The 20856-nt window shown below is 41.7% G+C and overlaps 1 protein-coding gene across 15 annotated transcripts in view; it reads left to right on the forward strand.

Moving 5' to 3' along the window:
- KCNMA1 (potassium calcium-activated channel subfamily M alpha 1) overlaps nt 1-20856 on the forward strand; it is a 561760-nt gene that overhangs the window by 104863 nt on the left and 436041 nt on the right. The window lies entirely within an intron of this gene.

Below are 20856 nucleotides of genomic sequence, written 5' to 3' on the forward strand. Positions count from 1 at the left end.
TTCAACAAAACAGTCTCTTTTCCATAGTCCAGACTAGACTCGATGTAGTATTTAAAAACATGTTCCAGATTCCCTTCAATGTTGAGAGCCCCCACTGCTCCAGACATCTGACGGCCCCTTTCCAGACTCGAAAAGTCCAAATCTCCCTGTATAGGGGGGGTCTATCCAACCCCCCATTTCCAAACCAAACCAAATTTTATCTTTCCAAGTCTGGTCTTTTCCAAGTTCATTTGTCAAATCCAAAAATTTATATTCCTGCTGGGCCGCAGCTCCTTCCGTCTCTGGCACCCAAGATTCAGCAGAATCCTCTTCTCTCAGCTGTTCTGTCATGGCACGCTCCTGTTTTAGTTCCTGGGTGGGCTCCATATAGTTTCCCACTACCTGTTCAAAGGTTCTGGCCGCATTAGTCATCAAATCCGTCTTCTGGCTTAACTGATCCAATAGGGCATTTATTTTGCAGAAAGCACCCAACAGTGCTTCTGCAGACATTGTCCTGCAAGGTCACAAACCCTTTCCCACGGTTGTAATCAGTGACAGCTGCAAGCTCCCAGGGATTAGTTACAATTTCACAGTTCCCCTCTAGGGGGAAAACTTCTGGTTGTTCTTTCTCTTAAAAACAATAGCAACAAAGTTTCTTTTTTAAGATATTTTGTCCATATTTGTTCTTTTAAGATGCGAAAGGGAGCAATGGAGTCACTATGTTTCTCTTCTTTTAACTATCTGTCAAAGACATTTGTTTCTGGTTAGTGAGCTTCGAACGTCAATTCTGACACCCCGCTCCAGGATCAGGACGGTGGAAAATTACTTTGCTTTAGATTCACTTCTGCAGGTTTAAACAGCTCAAACAAGATCCCCCTTCTTCTCCTGCTACCGAAGGGGGGTTCAGCGATTTTAAATGATGAAAATCAATCCTTTAAGAGTGATTTTTAAAGCTCTAGTTTGCGTTGTCTTTGCTTTGTTCTGGCTACAGGGAAACGGAAGGCTGACTTCCTGTTTAAACCTTCCCGTTTCAGTACCAAATCAGGGTGAATTTTTAAGTCCAAATTTCTTTCTATTTTGCCAGTTCTTATTTAAAGTCCAGATATTCAATGTTCCAGTACTCACGGTTGGTTATTTTAGATGCCAAATTGTCCCAGGAAAAAGGCAGTGCTCTCCGGCAACGGCTATGCGGCTTCGCTCCGCAGAAAAAGCGATTGACTCACAGCACCGTGCCATTTCCCCCTCTTCGCTTCGGAGCCCGTTTGTGGGTTCCTTTGCGGGTTGGGGGGGCGCTAAGGGTGCCCGCCGAGTCCCACGGTCACAGGCTTCATCCGCCTGTGATTTCCAGAAGGGTCCCTGCTTCGCCGCAGCGGAAAAGACCCGTTTCATGCGGAGCTAGTCCCTCCAGTTCGGAGGGAGTCCGCCATTGCCGATGGCGCCACCCCGGAAGTCTCTCTCCCCAGTCACCAGTTTAGCTGCCACATTCTGTATTAGTTGTAGTTTCTGAGTTACCTTCAAAGGTAGCCCCACGTAGAGTGCATTGCAGTAGTCCAGACAGGAGATAACCAGAGCATGCACCACTCGGGTGAGACAGTCTGCAGGCAGGCAAGCCAGTCTACCAGATGGAGCTGGTAGACAGCTGCCCTGCACACTAAATTGACCTATGCCTCCATGGACAGCTGTGAGTCCAAAATGACTTGCAGGCTGTGCACCTGGTCCTTCAGGGGCACAGTTACCCCATTCAAGACCAGGGAGTCCCCCACACTACTTCTGTCTTGTCAGGATTCAGCCGCTATCTGTTAGCCGCTATCCATCCTCCAACCGCCTCCAGACACTCACACAGGAAATTCACTGCCTTTACTGGTTCCGATTTAAAAGAGAGGTAGAGCTGGGTATCATCCACATACTGATGAACACCCAGCCCAAATCACCTGATGATCTCTCCCAGTGACTTCATATGTTGAAACAATTTAATATGCAACTATTTTCTAGTTAGTTGAAATGCTTTAGCCATTTTGTTAAATGAAATGTGGGAACAGTTGAGGAGGAATACATTGTCCCTGTTACTCATTCCCCATGAATAAGAGAATATTCGTGGTTTTCAGGGCAGTCCAAGCTTGCACATTTCCTGGATAGGTGTCCCAAGATGGCTCAGAATAAGGCTGCTTTAATCTAGCCCTGGAGCTGTTGATATAATTGCCTGCCTGTAGCAATGTTTTCTCATTTGGCTATTATCTGTACTGGAATTTGACCACTAAACAAGCTTTTTCTGAAAGCGGAGATGTATTCACTGGGTTCATTCCTTAAAGGGTTGTTCATAGTTGAACGGAAGAACTGCTTTCAGATATGTTCATTAATGATATACTTCCAAAAGGGTTTTTAGTCTAGTTGCATTAATAATGGTCATCAAATAGGCATTTTGTTGCACATGTGAGTATTTGCATTTGATTTATTTATTTTTAAGCCTGGAAATGTATCAGAAATAGAATCAGGCATGAAACTGTAAGGTGACTTAGGGCCAATCTAAGAAGTGTAATGTTCTTTTGGTGGTTTTTAATCCTGTCTCCACTAGTCAATCCTCCACCTGGTTGCTTTTCTCCCGTGGACTTTTTGGATCTCCTGCCCGTAAGATTATTATTATTTAAATAAATCACCAACTCATCAGAAAAATCATGGTGGTGTGCAGTAGAATAATCAAAACACCATAAAAACATTACATACAGAGCAAATGGTAAGCAATGAATCAAATAAATTATCTAAAAATGCTTGGTGAAGCAAAAACATTTTCAGTAAGTGATGGAATATCAAAAGTGTAGAGGCCCGTATGATTGCTCTATAGGGACAGTATTACTGGGACAGTTACTGGTGCCATTATGCCGAAAGCTTTGATTCATGTTGAAAGTTTTTATTTATTTATTAAAAAGTGGCCAATTTGACTATTAGAAGCAGTAATGTGCAGTAAAAAATTGTGGAAACAGTCCGGCTCCATGGGTTTTTCCCCAGTTGCTAGTACCTGGCAAGATCTGGTATTTGGATCATTTTAATATGCATGCCACCCAGAGTGAAAGATCAAATATTCCACACGTGAGTTCTCACATCAGATTTTTCATCTAAATACAATTTTTCCACATGAAAATCTGTATTAAGATGTTAATTTTAGACAGACGTCCTGATAGGGATTTTCCTCATTCGCTTGCACAATTTGTAAAGAATTATCTGGATTCCTAGCCAGTGGATCTGTACTCCCCCCCTCCCCCGTCCCCCTATCTCTTTTACCTGACAGGCTATTAAAGATAAGATTGATGGGAAGATAAACTTTGTACTGAAGGTTCAATCAGTGTGATTGTTAGGACTGTCAGAAACCAGATAGTAACAAGGAATGCCATGTTTTGCTGAATTTGCTCAATAAGTGGAGATAATGCTTGAAAGGGGTTTTATAATTAATTTGTTAGTGATGCACTGTGAGAAATATATTGATTGGGCTAATTTACTCACCCTGTGAATGTGAATTTGGGTGCACGAGAGTCATTATGAAGTGCATTGGATGGAGCCTCAAAGACAGAGAAGCTTCCAAAAGTCACATTTTTGCCAGAAGCAAGATACCGGACAGGGTGTCGTGCTGTGTCAGGCTATCATTCCAATGAGTTTCCTGGGGGGAAAAAAGTATATAGGCATGATTCAATACAGACAAGCAGCTTTCAGCATGCATTTTTGTAAAGAAAGGTCTATGCTACAAGCTTGGGCTGAGACAATGCCACATTTTAACAGTCATGTGCTTTCCCCCAAAGGATCCTGGGAAGTGTAGTATGGTGAGAATTCTGTGGTTTATTCAATTATTTCCATACCACTTCCTACCAAACATCACAAAGCAATTTAACAATAAAAGCTTCAGCAAGGGGTGGGGTGGGGGAACCCATATATAAATGCAATACAAACAATGTGGTTAGAATGAATATTGGGCTAGGACCTGGGAGATCAGAATTCTAATCCCCACTTCAGCCATGAAACGCGTTGGGTGACCTTGGGTCACCATCTCATAGCCTAAGGGTGGTGGTGAGGATAAAATGGGGTAAGGAAGATTGACATATGCCCCCTTGAGCTCCTTGAAGGACAGGTGGGATGGAACTGTCATAAACAAATAAAACAGAGCCGCTTCATGTTATAGGGATAATTAAAAGGATTTAATATATGAAAAACAATTTCAAATCCCATGCAGATATACTGGGAGGAAAAAAAAATCCACTGTTGCAAAGGGAAGGTCTTCAAAAGATGTTCCCAAGGCAGTGGAGACGGCACCTGCCTGATTTCAATCGGAGGGTGTTGCAAAGGGTGGCCGCTGCCAAGCTGAAGGCTAATTTCCAACATGGTACAGAACAGACCTCCTGATAAGTTGGTATCTGGTATTAGAGACACCTAGGCCACTCCTTCTCCCTACTACTCTCACTGAAATCCAGTTCTCTTTGGAGAGGGAATGGATATTACAAACCAGTTTTGATTTAACAGGTGCTTGTTGAGCTGCTTTCTCTCTGACATCTTTTGGGGCGCAGTCCATGACTAAATAGAACCTCCTGATTCAGAGACAATAATGCATCTCCAGATGTTGCTGGAGGTCAAACAGCAGGGTAGGGCTCTTGCCTTCATGTCTTGCTTGCAGGCCTAAAGAAATCAGGCCTCAAACAGGATGTTGGCCTAGGAGGGCCCTTGGTCTCATTACACTCCTGTGGATGCTGCTGCTTTGCAGCGACTGAGTAACAACTACACATTGGCCTCCTGTGTTACGTAAGCAAAACCTATGGATTACACTATAAATCTTACGGAGACACATCTCTGCAGCCTAATGTACACCGTAGTTACTGCATACAGTTGTGTCAGTCTGCTTTCATCCATGTGGAATCAGCTGCTGAGGTCAAAGCAAAAGGTCAGCCATTTCATAAAGCCCCTTTTCTTGCAAACCATTGCATTGGAAGTCCAGCATATCTTTCCAGAAAAGTAGCAGCAGCAGCAGCAGCAGCAGCAGCAGCAGCAACCAGTGTTGCTTTGGCATGGAATCATAGGTGGGGCCAGTTCAGGTAGCAATGATGGGTATTGTCAGTAGCTGGGGAAACTGCCAAGAGGAATGCTTATTCAGAGCTTTTCAGCCGCTGTTAAAAATAACCAGTACGTGGAAAGGCTTCCTAGGGGCCTATCTAATAGGCTTGATTCATGTGTCTGTTCACTAGGGATGAGTGGATGTCCCCAGTTCCACTTTATCTCTGTTCTGTAGGTTGGCTCTGCTTCGTGTTCTGCTCTGCCTACTTTTCAGTTTAATTGCGAAAATTAATTTCAGAATTGGCTCCTGTGCTCTTTAGCTGCAATTTTCACTTCATGTCTGTGTTTTACTTACGGCCACCAATGCACGTGAGTGCAGATGTGCATTGAACAAAACGCTGCCCAAAGGGGAATGTTGGCTATCATTTGTCATGTCAAAATTCTGCTTTTGTGCAGAGTTTTTAATCAGCACACATTAGTAATCTGTAAGCGGGGAGAGGGATTTTTGTAGCAAACTGAGCAGTCTGAATCAAGTATGGAAATTTGCAAGTGTGAACAAATTGTATATCACTAACACAGTGCTGCTGCTCTAAAACCAAATAGATCATTCAGAACCTTAAAGGGCAGGTAGAAATTCAGATGGGAAGGATTTTGTAATATTTGTATTCCACTTTTCCAACAACAAATGTTGAGCTCAAAGCGGCTCGCAATAATCACAACAGCAGTAAAAACAACAAACATTTCATTCTCTATAATATCAAACACAGTAGCATATAAAACAAGCAAGAACAACAACTTAATCAAAACAATTAATACAGTTCAATAAACAACAACAAAATGGATTAGCTGTTGGTTATCAAATGCATTGACTTTCAACACTGCAATAGGTGGAAGCTTCATTCACTGTACATGAATTCAAGCATGTTTGCTTGAAACCCTGACTGTTCACTGCAAAACCCACATGCATAGCAGAGGATGATGGGTAGCATTGCAGGATGCAGTCTCAGTTACCAAATAGTGCTGGCCAGACTGCTTGGGCCTCATTGTTGCTTCTGAAAATTTGTAGCAATGTATACAAGCTGTCTTTGGGAAAGCTCCTTACCGTTATTGAATAACTATTGTTACTATTCTAAGGAACTCGTAAGATATCCTAGGAACACAGTTGGAAAAGCACTGTTTATTATGTTGCTATTTAAGCCCTGAAAGGCCTCTGGAGCTGCTTTGCTCATGTGTCAATTTATTTTTATTTTTAAGTGGGTTAAGCAGACCATTTTATATCAAAACTCTGTAGCAACAGTTTTCCTAAGGAACATCTAAACAGGTGGATACATTTTAGATTTCTCCATTGTGTCTTAAGGGGAAGAATTAGAACTTTGGGAGATGAGCTTTTTTTTCAAGTTTTGTAAACTTGTGCAGTGTGAGCTCCCTCCTCCTCACTTTCCAGGAGATCTTTCTTTGCTGCTTTGCCAAGGTAGCTACTTTAAAGTCCTAAACAGCCTCGGCCCAGTATACCTGAAGGAGCGTCTCCACCCTCATTGTTCTGCCTGGACGCTGAGGTCCAGCGCCGAGGGCCTTCTGGCGGTTCCCTCATTGCGAGAAGCAAAGCTACAGGGAACCAGGCAGAGGGCCTTCTCTGTGGAATGCCCTCCCATCAGATGTCAAAGAGATAAACAACTACCTGACATTTAGAAGACATCTGAAGGTAGCCCTGTTCAGGGAAGTTTTTAATGTGTGACATTTTAATGTATTTTTAATCTTTGTTGGAAGCCGTCCAGAGTAGCTGGGGAAACCCAGCCAGAGGGGTGGGGTACAAATAAATTATTATTATTATTATTATTATTATTATTATTTGCTTTGAAAACATGTCCCACCCTGGGAAAGATATCCTAGCTTAGGGGTGGGGCAAAATTGCAGTGCCTTGGATTTTCCTGACCAGGAGAGGGTCATTTTTCAGAGCCTTGGGTTGGCTTGGGAAATTACCCAAGTTCTTTTTGGCTTTTCCTTGCCAAGGCCTGGGGGTCAGGAAAGCTCACCCCCTTCTATTCCTCTCTGGGTTGAAGCCTGGGTTCTTTGTTGATCCAGGATTCAAGTACAGTTTCATCAACAAGATGCTCAAAGGAGTCTCCCTCGCATAGTTGCTAGACAAGAGCTGTGCAGCGTGACATTTTGAGTCTGTGCTTATTTCTGCGTTTAATTGGAAGGAAGTTTTTGAGATACCTGTAAAACGGAAAGGGCTTTGATCATGTCTCCCTTCAAATATTCATGGGAAAGGAAAAACCTTTTTTTTAAAAAAAATTTGCAGTTGTGAATCATTGAATACAAGATCTCAGCAGTTTGTTAATTAAACCTCTCCTGTGCTGCTTTCCTGCCTGCCATTTGGCCTTGTTTATGTGGACAAGAAAGGCACACCTGCTACCTGGTGCCTAAGCCCTTTTCTTTTATTTATGACACTGCAGCCTAGAATAAGCTGTTCTGTGTACTAAAAGCTGGGAGAGCAAACTAGCCTAATGAAACAATTTATTCTGATTTGGACACATTGATGGTTTGGGAGCTGCTTTGCTGCTAATTCTTATGGTAACGTATTATGGATGACAGTGAAATAATCAATATTTGATTGATTAATCAATATTCTGTGATTATGTATATATATATATTACTTTAAACATGTGCACATAGCCTCTCCAGGAAAACAGAAAATAAACATTAAAACATTAAATGACAATGAAAAGAAATGGGGGGGGGGGGGGGACAGTCAATAAAATGCAGCACTGGTGGTAGCAGCAGCAACACAAAGTTGCAGCGGCCACTCAGCAACCCTAAGCCTTTTTTGTATCCTCTCAAAAAAGCTGTAAGAACATGACAGCCATGGAATGCATTGGGGATGTCATTCCACCTATTTTAATCAATTTCAGGAAAGGGGCTGTGCCTTTCACAGATACAGAACACACATGGCAGCTGGGTTTGCATAAGGAGAAGACACCTCTGTGGTTCATTTGAAGGCTTTTATGAACAATATCTTTTTTAAAAAACCTAATTGCTGACCCATGCATTTGCTACAGAATTGATTAACTGTGTTCCCACTTCCAGTGAGCTACCAGGAGGCAGGCTGCAAAATTCTGAACTAGCTAGAAGTTTCTGTGTCATCTTCAAGGCTAGCCCTACACAGAGCACATTTCAGTAGACAATCCTAGATGTTACAAAAACATGGACAAGTGTGCAAATGTTCCCTTTTTGCTGAAAAGGAGCATAGTCTAGGTAATGGATAAGATTACTAAAAGGTACTTCTGGTCATCACCCAGGTTGATTCATTCTAAATCAAGGAGATTTTAAATCTGGTTATATATATGGAAGGAATTTAAATCAAGTTTCCAACTTCCTAATTAATGTTTCCTAAATAACCATACACATTGATTGGTTGCTATAACAGTTAAAGTATATCACCCAGCAACCAAATAAATGGGTATAATCCAAAATATCTGCTTATGGAAACAATCAGTTTCTGTATGGTTTTCTCTGTGCACAAAAAACAACAACACCCTTCTCAAAGACCTACTTCAAAACCTAGAGGCCCGGGATTCTAATAAAATGAATTAATGACATTCTATGTCACACAGAACACTAGATCTCAAAAGTCAGTATATTTTTGACTTTTTTTTTTTTACAGATTATTTTTTTCAAGTTTTACTCAATTTGACTGCTGCAATAAGGTGGTGCCAGGAATCAAATCATGGGCTGACTTACTGAGTTGTCTGAACGTGCACTCCCCCAGTCCTGGAGCAAAAGGGGGGTTGGGTTGCTGTGTAATTCGTTTATTTATTAGCTTTACCTCCTTTTCTACCCAGTAGACTCAAAGTGGGTTGCAGAAGTGCTTTGGCACACAGTTCCAGAATCATTGATCTGAAGACTGCAAATCCTGGCTTCTAGACTCTACTGCTCACCTCCCTGAATGCAGTTCTTTGGCCAAAGTCTCTCACTTAATTGAAATGCAGCAGTTTTATAACTTGTTTGCTGCAGTACACGTGAGACATACTCAGGTGCTCCCCAGCCCCTTTCTTTCCGATTATTGATTGCGTAGTCTGACTTGGTGCTACTAGGGGGAGTTGTGATATTGCCTCATTTCATCATGTATACTGTGACATATCAAAACTGTACCTTTCTAATTTTTATTTTTGTTTTCTGATGCAAAATGTCACTAAAGCATAAAAGCTGAATGGAAGGGTAAAAAGAAACAGAGGCGCATGAATGGAATTATATGGCTTGACCTAGTTTTTCATAACGGACTGAATGGCTGCAGTGAATGCTTTTGTAAATTGAAAAAAATGGGAAGTGCCACTAATGTATGAATTTATATAATAAATGGAAGCTGAAGAAGTAAACCTTAACGCTGCGGTTTGACTTCACCCCCGGAGGCACACTCCATTGTTTCTTGAGACATACGGATGCCAGCAAAAAGGGTGTCCAGCTGAAAAAGAGGACAGGCCTCCTCAACCTTTAACAATTGTGTAGAAGAGGGAGTTTCAGCCTGTGTAGCTGAATGACAAGCAAACTGGGCTGCACTATTGAAGCTGCCTCACACTGAGTCAGACCACGTTGGACAGCATTGCCTGCTCTAAATAGCGTTGACACAAGCCTCCCAAGTTCCCAGGCTGAGGCTTTCCACATTGCTACCAGAGATCCCTTTAAACTGGAAATTGGACCTTTGCTTATACAAGGCTTCTGCTCCACCAAAGAGCTGAGACCCTTCTCCACTGCAGCTTGTTTTGCAATTGTAAGATTGACATTTCCCAGGCTATTTTCTTTGCAGGATGAAGAGTTGTTTTGATTCACAGTTGCATCTGCAGTCCTTACTTGGTAATCAGTAGGATTTACATCCAAGTAGATGTAGTTAGTATTAAGCTGTAGTAGGTCTGGCATAGGCAAACTCAGCCCTCCAGATGTTTTGGGACTACAGTGCCCATCATCCCTGACCACTGGTCCTTATAGCTAGGGATCATGGGAGTTGAAGGCCAAAAACATATGGAGAGCCGAGTTTGCCTATGCCTGCTGTAGGTGTTCCTTTAAAAACCAACCTTGCAAAAGTATTCTCTGTCTATATCAACCTTGGGTAGTATTCTATATAAGTATACACACATACACACACCCTCATCCTCTCTCAGGTTTATATGCAGCTTCTGAGGTACCATATCATGCTGCAGTTGAGACCAAGCCATAGGCATGGTGAAGAATTATGGGAAATGGTCATCTTTCTAATTCACAAAGGATGGAGGGAGGAAAAAGCTCTGTGGAACCACTTCTTACAATGCTGCTGTAATACCTTTGCATGCTTCTGGCAACACTTTCATCTTTGGACTTCAAAGTAATCTGTATGAGCCACATATCACTGGGGAAGTCTTGAAACCAGCAGCCCTCAGACACATTTTATCCCTGCGTTCTGCGTGGATATATTAAATAGTGAATATATGGATTTGCCTTATGTACTGAATCAGGACATTGGTCTGCCTAGCTCAGTATTGTGTGTTTTCACTGCACATGGCAGCCAAGTCAATAGGTGGAGGTGTTTTTGTCACTTTGCTTTGTAAAGACCCTTTAAGTGGAGATGCTCTGGATTCAGCCTGGGACCTTTTGTATGTCAATAATGTGTTCTACCTGATATTCAGCCCACTCGTCTTCAGATTGTATTCATGAAGTTCCATCATGAGGCATTTCAAAAACAAGAAGCTGTATTTATCTCACATCCTTCTCTAAATGGCATATTCAAATCTGGTTCAGCTTAGTATCAGACTGATGGTCCAGTTATTCGAACATCCTTTTTCCAACTTAGTGGGGTAGGAGGGCTGAAAATAATGTCAATATATTTCACATCTGGCAACCAATGCACCCCTTTGGTTTTAGATGAGTTTTAAAAGCCCAGGACACAAATTTTCATGGCCTTCTAGTAGCTATGGTGGCTCATTTACCAGAAGTAGTATATTAAGTGTTACCTCTGGAAGTGTAAACTTGTTTCTGACCAACTAAGCCTCCTAATGTATATTTTGCTCTAGGAGGCTTTGTTTGGTCATAATTGAGTATACACTTACAGAGTTAACACTAAATACTGTACAGCCGTACCTTGGAAGTCAGAATGGAATCCGTTCCGGAAGTCTGTTTGACTTCCAAAATGTTCAGAAACCAAAGCACGGCTTCTGATTGGCTGCAGGAAGCTCCTGCAGCCAATCAGAAGCTGCGGAAGCCCTGTCACATGTTCAGCTTCCGAAAGAATGTCTAAAAACTGGAACACTCACTTCCAGGTTTCGATCGTTCGGGAGTCAAAACGTTCGAGAACTAGGCTGTTGAAAACCAAGGTATGACTGCACATTACTTCAGGTAAAAGAGCCATCATACCCGTTAGACAGCTGTGAAAATTTGCATCCCGGGCTTTTGAGACTTATCTATTCATGTACGATCAGAAACCAAAGGGGCAGATTGGTTGCCAGATCCTTTTAAGGACATGCATACCCAGGACCTGAAAGCCTTCTGGAAAATCCTCTGGAATTTCAGATGCCTCAGCTTCTAGTGGGTGAATTCAGGGAAATGGTTAATATAGAATTTACTGCAGTACATGCACAAGTCATCTATCATTTCTCCTCCAATCCAATTCACAAAATAACTGAAATTATTAAGTAAAAGGGGGGAAAGATTTTTATTTTAGAAAGACACACACACTGTCCGCCGTTGCTTGCGATCCCTCTAGCAAGGTCATGAAACAAACGACAAAACAAATGGGGGGGGTGTTAAAATTGCTTGACATTCTCCATGGGAGGGCTGTGTTCCAGCAGTTCTCGTGGAATAAGAAACAGTGAATTAGTGCACACAAATGATCTAGGTTAGGTTTCTTCCATAATTTAGAGGGACTCAGTTTACCATTCATGAAGACTTCCAAATCTTATGTTGTAGCAAGCAGGTCATTTAATTTGTTCGATTCTTTCCATATATCTACCACGATTCCTAACAGATTACTGTTTATAAATGTCTGCACACAATATTTTGCTCTTTGTGTTAAGGCCACAAAAGGGAAGATTAACAGAAGACTATGGTTTGTTTACCTTAACTCCAGTTTTCTGCATTTTAGACGCCAGCCCAAATGCCTGTTGTAAACAATTCACACAGCATAACAATGGGGACACCTAATCCTCCTCTATAGCCATCTAAGGCAGCAGCTATCATCACATCTGCTGTAGGTAAATTCCATGAGTAAATATGTATTATGTGACCTATAATGTTCTTTTGTCTTGTCCTGAAGCTGCTGCCAATCAATTTAAGTGGAGGAAAGGAAAAAGAGTTGGTGTTGGTGGAGGAGAGAACTTTCTCCATGTCATTCACAATGTTTATAAATGGATCTACACAAATGTGCTTGCCACTGATGAATTCAGTTGATTACTGTGGCAATATCTCCTGAAGGGCAGCGAGATATTTCAGATTTCCCCATGACATCGGATAGGATCAGAATGCAGCATGTAAATGGTTTTACATGTCAGCTTCCAATTACCCGATTTTAATGGTGTTGCAAATTTTTGTTCAAAGATCAGCAGTTCCACCTTTGAGTTCTTTTAAGACCAATTGAGTGAAAGCCATTTGGCCCTGCCAACTTGTTGATTTGTAATTTGTCAATCACATCATCTTTTTTTCTATAACATGATCTTTCCCTCTCTATTTGACATTGCTCCTCTGATACCTATTCTAAAAACAATGTTCTGGTGGGTTTATGTCTCCAACATCTTCCCCAGTTAGGGCCAATGTAAAGAATTCATTTATCCTCTCTGCAATGTTTGTTATTCAGTTATCTAAAAGTTGTACAGCCCTCCAGGGTGGTTTGTTTTTCTCTGATGCATTTAAAGATTTGATCTTGGGTTGTTCTTATGCCGTCAGGAATTTCCCTCTTCATATTCCTTGCCTTATCGCTGATGTGTTTGCTTTGCTAAAGCTTGTTTGTTTGTTTTCTTCATTTTGGAATAGCTTCCACTTTTGAAAGAAAGTTTTTGGGTTGTTTTTTTGAATTTGCTATTTAGACCATGTTGGCAACCTCTTAAAGGGATCTCTTTTTTTTACCTGATTGTATGCATTTCTATCTAGGCCTTTATTAGTGGTTTTGAATAGAACTGCAATATTAAATCAATTCATTAAGCAGATCCATCATTTTAAAAAACACTTTGATAGACTAAAATAATAATCCCCAGGTAAACAGGCAGCAGATTTTTTTGGGGGGGGAGGCAATTGATATTAATAACATTCTGTTTTCTCATGCGTAATACATACCTTAAAAGTGTCTTTCCCTCCTGCAGGTGTGAAAGAAGGGAAAATATTTTCCCAATTCTGACACCTCTATTTTGATTCCTGCATCATGGGGGTTGGACTAGATGACTCTTGGTGTCCCTTCCAATTCTACAATTCTATGATTCTGTTTCCTATAACATATGCATGCATCTTCTAGAAGGTTTGCCTTTTAGGAGAATCATTTTTCATTAAAATAGTTTGTGCAGATTCAGTCAATTAATTAATCAAAAACCCATACAATTAAAGATTTCTATGAGTGGGTGAGCAAGCCCTGGTTTTGAATAACCTTGGAACTTTTTGGAGGGACTACAGCCTTCCTGAATCTCCTTTCAACTTCCAATTTACTAATCAGCATTTTTTTATTACCATCAACAACATTATCAGCCGCAGCATCCAATTCCTGGCTTTCAGGTCATTTTTCATTCCTGTATATGGTCACACTTCTAAGCCTTTGGCAACAGGAGATCCTGGCACTGCTCTAACGAGATCCTGGCACTGCTCAGTATTAAATCAAGAGTTTTCTCCCGTCTTGTTGGTTCCATGGCTATTATATAACACAGTCATTTATCGTATGTAGAAATGTTGTCCCTTTGTTATGACCTGAATGTACATTGACCCGATCAATGTGAGGATAATTGAAGTCACCCATTATCACTGTATTTCTGCTTCTGGTTGTTTCCCTGATTTCTTTCTCTGTCTTGAGATCACCCATCACTGGAGCTGTGCTCTAGAGGCCCAGTATTTTATTCCCAGTACTGTATTACTTTTCTCAGCTGGTTCACGCATGCATCTAGATGACCTAGTATCTCCTGACTTAAATACTGATCACTCAGCTCCCATCTAAATATGTGAACTGATCCCCTTGAGAGGCTTGTGTTTGGAGCAATGTGAGATCGTAGGTGGTGTGCAAGTTCTGTAGCATGTGTTCTGTGATAGCTGTCAGTTACACAGGTCGTTCATCATTTGATGCTGCTGGTCTGGTTTACGCATGCAGCAGGATGAAGTGGCAAAATTAACTGCTGTACTTCAGACTGCAGGTTTGGTGATGGTGGTGAAATCACTTTAAAAAAAAACAATGTTAAAAACTTTGTTAAAAAGTCATTGCAAGTAGAAAACAAGCACAAAGTGTTGGGCTTGAATACTTGTTTCTGGTTAGCTGGCTTTCTGTTTGCAGGGAGGTGTTTTGCTTTTTAACAGGGAGCATTCAGGGGTGGCATCCCTCTGTTCAGCATTTCACTGCCCAAGATCCACCTTATTCTGCTACCTGCCTAGACCCGTCCAAGTAGTTCCAGTAATGTGTGAAGGAGCCCTTAGATAGAATCTATGTGATGACAGCTGCAGTGTGAGAGTTGTCAGATTGCCCTCTTCTCCAGCAAAGTTATTCCCTTAGGGTATATAAGAAGCTGCATTGGTAGGTGTAAATTGCCCTTGACCTTTTCTCAACATCCAGTTCAGATTTCAAGACCTCAGATCTTTCTCTTGGGTTCTGACTGACAGTGTCATTGAACTAGCTCCCCGACCGAGGGACAGGAACGGATGCTCGCAGTCATTCTGTCTGAAAGAGACCAAAATGTACTCTTCTGAGTTCTTGCTGTCTCTTTTCTCCATTGTACTTAATCCATGAAAAGGGCTGCTTAAAAGGGAAGAACAGGAAAGTTTGCGCCCTGAGCTATTCCACTGCATTTCCTTTTAATATACCTGAAAGTGGTTAGGTTCAGAGAAACATCTTCTCAGTGCTTGCATACCTATATACATAAATATCCTGGAATTAAATAGCCTTATGATAGCCATAAATAAATGTGATTGCCACCCATGGCTTTTCCATGCAGATGAAAGAAGTTCTTTGTTCAGCCCTGTCATCCCAGGGAAAAGGTATTCCTCTGGAAAGTTAATCAGAATAATATTTCTCCATCTAAATCATTTTTAACTGGTTGAACAGTGTGTGGAAGAAAAAAAGGTCAGCTCACCTGTTACCAGGATCATTTGTGTAACCATCCTATAGCAACAGAGAATTGTAAGTTGCTAGAACAATCTCTGAAATCCTGGAATATGGGATGGGAAATTAGGCAATTAGACCAAGGGGTGGGCAAATCTGCCAGTTTTTCTCGTAGCTTCTGTTTTTCATTCTTAAATCTTAAATTAAATTCTCGATATTCATTTGCGTTCTTTTTAAAAGTCATTGAGAAAATTTACCAGCATTTTAGTGTGAATTTATCTTAGTATACACCCAGCCCCCCAGTGTGGCTGGGGCAACCCATTAGGATGGGTGGCACATAGATATTAAAATTCTTATTCTTATTGCACATATGTCTATGCAGTTTTGCCCAATATATACATTTTTGCAAACTGTTTTCCTCTACCCTATTATATGCAGTTTTGTACATGTCACTTGACAGGAGAACTGCACTGCAAAATCTGGAAAAATGTGAATTATGCAGGTTCACAAATGATATTATAAACTTCAAACCTGGGTGATTTGAAATAAATACTGAAGCTTTGCAACCCGGGAGGTTTTCAAAAGGTCTGCCTTCTAAGGAGGCAAATGGTAGTTGTTCAAACTAAGGGCAAGCATCTTCCTCACATTTTCTTGCCAAGCTCCTCTGCCTTTGGAGCATAAAGCAAAGCCTTGCCAGCAGTAGTTCATGTGCTGGTTATTTCAAGACTGGATTACTGCAACATGCTATGTGTGGGACTTCCCTTGTGCTTGATCGGGAAGCTGTAGTTAGTGCAGAATGTTGCAGCACGATTGCTGGTAGGAGTGAGGCCTTGTCAGCGTATAACACCTGTGCTCAGAGACCTGCACTGGTTGCCAATTTGCTACCAGGCCAAGTTCAAGATGTTACTATTCGTATATAAATCCCTTAACAACTTGGGACCACTTTACCTACAAAATCGCCTTGCCCCACGTTTGTCCACTGGACCACTTCAATCAGTGGAATTGGCACGGCTACATAATACCCGTCCTGTGTGTGTATTAACTCCAACATTTAGTGTGGCAGTGTCTGCACTTTGGAACTCCCTGCCTCTTGAGAATCAAGCAGGTGCCTTAACTGTACTCTTTTTGGTGCCTACTATTACTGTTAAGACAAGCCAAACCCAGATGCTTAGAAAGTTGAGGTAATTTTTAACCTGCTTTAGTATTTTAACTTTTTTATGTTTTAAACTATGGTTGTGAATTTTATTGTTTTATATTTGAGGGGTTTTTTTTACTATCAAGCAGTATATAAATATAATGAAACAAACAAACAAACAAATTCACCATAGTAGTGATGGACAATTTACAAGCTAAATAGGACAAACTGGGCAAAGCTTGGATGCCTTTGTTTTCTCTAAACTGTGCTCTCCGAGGTTCTCATTCTCTCTCTCAAACCTAGGAAACATTACTGTGACACACTTTGAGACAGAGCTGATGTTATATATATATATACAGCTGAGGAAGAAGAAAATCAATGTTTTTGAGGGAGTTGTACAATCCATGCACTAGCCCCAAGGCACCATCTATGCTCAAGGAGGTTTGAAATTTAAATGCATGCCTTTTCAGTCCAGTCCCATTTTGCAAACCCCTCTTTTGTTTGTTTGTTTCCTCTCCACATCTCCTCCAGTGGCCCCATCCTCTGTGTCTGGAAGTGAAGTGCAAATCACTAAAAATGTGTGTGTGTGTGTAGGGCAGGGGCGGCTGACTGTAGCAGGTGAAAGTCGCTCTGTGTTTGTATGTACACAACTTCTTTATTCTGTGAGGAGGCAGGCTGTAGTCAGTGAGGAAAAATACTTTTAATATGCTCAAAGGCATTTTGGGTGCTTCCAAGCGGTGGCCTAATTTGCAGATGGGTTACTGAGATGCTACAAGCAGATAGTTGGCAACTGTTTGTTTATCAGATTTTCCCAGGAAAGGGTAAATCCGGATTAAATGGGAGAGGGGGAAATACATTGGCATTTTGATGCCAATGATGGGCTTGTAGATGTTGCAAAATATTAATAAATGCTTATGAGGATCATCAATACCACAGTAAGGACCTGTCTAGAAGCATTGTCAGTTTACTGTTCTGTATCTTGCTCTATGACACATAGAATCATATGAATGGGAATGCAAATATTTTCATCTGTGAAATGTTAGAGGCAGACACTGTTAGTCAAACAGCAATCATAGAATCATAGTCCTCCATGACTGGACCTAATGGTCAGGGGCCCCTTTACCTTTACCTTTCCATAGTTAGAACCGCACCCGAGGCATCCTTACCTAATTACAAAAGTAGTCATAAACAATAAATAAATAAATAAAACACATCAAAAAGTAGACAAGAAAAAGGAATGGTTTACACACAAATCATAAGATCTAAAAATAAAGATACAAAAAATCAATTTCTTTAACAGCAACAAAAACCTGCAACAAAAGCCCCTAAACCATATCCCAGCACAGGCTCAGAGCCTTTTAAATTTTTTTAGTGCATTCCATGTTCCCTCCCATCTGGGTTGCGGGAGTAAGTGGGAGGCTGGTGGCCACAGCTGCTGGCGAGTAAGACCCACTGGCAGCACTGCAGGGGTGTTATGTTGCATTTGGGTAAGGGAGGTGTTCTGAGAAGCTCTCTTGGGCGCCCCTGCCTTGTAACCTCAAGCGTGGTTGCATCATCTACAGTAGAGATGGAGAATACGGGCCCCTTCAGGTGCTAATGGACTGCAACTCCCAACATCCCCAGACAGCATGGCTGCTTGCCAGACGTGGTGATGGGGGTTGTTGTTCAGAAACCTCTTGATGGCCCTCGACTCTTGAACTACATGCTCAAGGAGTTTAAATACAAAGCATTTTAAATTCCATGGCAGCTGGTAAGTTCTAAATGCCCCCACGCCCCAAAACGAGAGCCCAGATCTTCTGTGGATTTGTCTTCTGGAGCAACTTCTGGCCCATCAAACTAAACACAACCCACCCAAGGGCTCAGTAGGCTTATTATCCTTTCTGACTGCCTAGGAATATTGCCATACATGGTTGAGGGGTGTAATGTAGCTCATTGAGTGGACCACAAGTTGTGCAGGCTGTTGCACACGCAGGTCAAAGCACTCGATGTCAGTGACACACTGAATTAAAAACCTTTTATTTCAGTATCTTCCTTACTAACTAAACCAGTTCTCCAAGGCAGAGGAGGACATTGTTCCCTGTCTTCCTTTTGTGTTTGGCCATGGCTGAGTGACTATTAACATATTGTTTATCTTCTCATAGTTTGCTTGGTCTCTTAGGCTCAAACTATATTAAAGGAGACTTCCATGTTCTTTTTTTGTTTGCTTGCTGCCTGAGGCAGCTTAAGTGGCAATGACAGAAGGGCAAGGGGAGGTTTAACCCTTCTCTCGCTGGTCCTTTTCTTGCTTGAAATCACTCTCTGGAGTTGTTTGGGAGAAGAAAGCTGCTGTGAGTGCAGATACCTTTGCTACTGAGACAAACAGCATAATAATCCCCTTCCCTGGCTACTGGAAACCCCCATCAGGACTGATGCAAACATGTGAAGGAGGAACAGAATTCTTCCTGCCTGACAGCCTGTCCCATGTGTCCAGTGACTAGACTGTGAGGGAAACTCCATGACCTGAAATTGGACTGTTAGATGTACAAATGCACCTCCTTTCAGACATTCCGACTGTTGTCTCTAACTAGGGTTGCATTCAGACAGCCCTTTATTCCGTCTTCTCTGTGTTTCCTTACCTGATCACTTTTGCATCTGATGTGATCTTTCACAGGATGTGAAAGCCGCTTCTGGAAATCTAGCGGGATAATAGTAATTCCCATGTCTGAATGTACCCTGCGTTCTACTCAAAGTAAACCCACTGACAGTAAGGGGCCCAAATTAGTTATGTCTGTTAATTTCAATGTGCCTACTCTGAGTATGATTCACATGGACGAACAAGGAGCTCTGAGCCTTGGGCAGCCTTTTGTACCCTATTCTGCTTTCTGGAATTTTGCTGATGTGTCCTGTCAATTGTGACTTCCCCATGAGTGAGTGAGGCAGTCAATAGTGAGGCACTTTCCATAGTTATCCATCTAAATAAAATTACATTATGTATAAAATATGTGTTTGTGTGTGATAGCTATAGATTTCACAGGCTGTTACATTTTCCCTTCAAGTACATCAGCAAATCTTTGTCTAGAGTAAATTGAACTCTATATGAAAAGAATTATGATGGATGATTGTGAAGCCATCAAAAGGCCTTTGTCTTTATAGGTATCTTGGCTTAGCCTACCACTCTCCAGAGACTCTTGTATAATCCCAGGGTATTTTTCTTTTACCTGCAGATTTGATTGCTGCCTTCTTAATATTGCCAAGTAAAGATGAGAGGCAGCTAGTGAAGCAGGATGGGAGCAAACCCTTAGAACTCAGTACCCCACCCCCACCCCCCGCCACGTACTTGCAGGAATTGCCATTTAAGGTATAGCCTTGTTTCTATCAAAGTGAATTGCTTTGTGGACTTCCAACTTTGTGTGCATAAATGGATTCAGCAGATTTCACATGTGATCATCCATAATTCCTGAGAAGCATGTTCTTATGAACATAAATGTGTCTCATAGGATTCCATTTTACTACATTATTTTGTTGACAGTAATTCATCATTTGGTTCAAATCACTGGGCATAGTGTGGGCCTGCGTAAACACTTCCCACCATTTATTGATATATATTTTTTTGGGGGGGGGGGTCATGCAGGCCTAGCTTTGCACTACGTTTTTCTTATTTAACGTGGATTGCTAATGCAAGAAGCATTTTAGATGCTCACCTCGTTTATCCTCACAGCGTCCCTGTGAGTTAGGTCGTGTTAAGTTTCGTTTGATATTTGGGGAGCTGAAACGAAGGCCCTATCCACACTTCCTCTTCCCCCCTACTGCTTTCCTGCAGGGGCAGCCACTCTTTAGCGCTCAATCGGAGCAAACAGCAATTCAGGTTTTCCACAGATTGCTGGGGGAAACCGCTTGGACTTGCGCTTTTTAGTCACGGAACAAGCAGAAATGTGGATAAGGCCTGAGAGATGGTAGCTTGTCTAGGTATTGTGACTCTAAGGATGCTTAATGCTCCATGCCCAAGACTCCTAAGGTGAAAGGCCAATGCTGCAGTGCCATCACTGGACCACACAGCATCTGAACTGCTTAGGAAAGCATGTTGTGAACTGGTTTGGGGTAGTGGTTAAGAGTGTTGGGCAAGGACTGGAGAGGCCCAGGTTTGAATCCCCACTCAGTCATGAAGCTTAGTGCCCACTGGGTGACCTTGGGGCGTTCTGTATTTCAAAGCTTTTACCCAACAGGATCTTTATGAAGATTAAATGGAGGAAGGAGGGGGAAAGCACTGTTATCTATTCACTTTCTTTGATCCATGCTTAAATTTTATAAACTTTCTGTCATGTCACCTCCATTGCTGCAAATTTTCCTCACAGGGGAACAAGTAAAATGCCCTCATTTTACCGGATCCAGGATGCCATTATGATTCATACTAGATCAAATCCACCACAGCGAGAACAGACTTGATATAGTCTTAAGGTATTTGTTCCAGAGATTAAGTTAAATAAGATGT

This window comes from Podarcis pityusensis, assembly GCF_964106645.2.
Source record: "Podarcis pityusensis genome assembly, chromosome: 5".
NCBI lineage: Eukaryota > Metazoa > Chordata > Lepidosauria > Squamata > Lacertidae > Podarcis > Podarcis pityusensis.